Source organism: Sinocyclocheilus grahami, unplaced genomic scaffold, assembly GCF_001515645.1.
Source record: "Sinocyclocheilus grahami isolate Dianchi unplaced genomic scaffold, SAMN03320097.WGS_v1.1 scaffold2838.1, whole genome shotgun sequence".
Lineage (NCBI taxonomy): Eukaryota > Metazoa > Chordata > Actinopteri > Cypriniformes > Cyprinidae > Sinocyclocheilus > Sinocyclocheilus grahami.
In genome coordinates, this window is record NW_015508014.1 from 38,443 (window position 1) to 38,894 (window position 452).

General features: G+C 53.1%; 1 pseudogene; it reads left to right on the forward strand.

Moving 5' to 3' along the window:
* The window catches only part of LOC107575723 (uncharacterized), a 6,293-nt pseudogene extending 5,956 nt beyond the window's left edge, over nucleotides 1–337 (forward strand).
* Nucleotides 338–452: the final 115 nt, after the last annotated feature.

Here is a 452-nt window from a genome sequence, read left to right on the forward strand (position 1 = left end):
GTCCAGAGTTTCGTCAGGTCGCAGCTGATCGTCCAGAGTCATGTCACGTCACAGCTGGCCGTCCTGAATCTCGTCACGTCACAGCTGATCGTCCAGAGTCTCATCACGTCGCAGCTGATCATCCAGAGTCTCGTCACATCGCAGCTGATCGTCCAGCGTCATGTCACATCACGGCTGATCGTCCAGAGTCCTGTCACGTCAGAGCTGATTGTCCAGAATCTGGTCACTTCCTGTCTGTTACACCCAGTTCTCCGAGGTCAGTTCATCAATATTCCCGACTGGCATCCAGCGTGGAGGATCCACTGCTGATATCAGCAGGCGGAGCTGGTATCCCTAAACCCATTAATTCTAGTCCCTCTGTTCCTGAACTGATTCCCCTGTCTGTTGCGTTTCCCATAATGGGGATTGCTTTATGGTGTGTTTGGGCTGCATACATCACCACAGTACCCCCC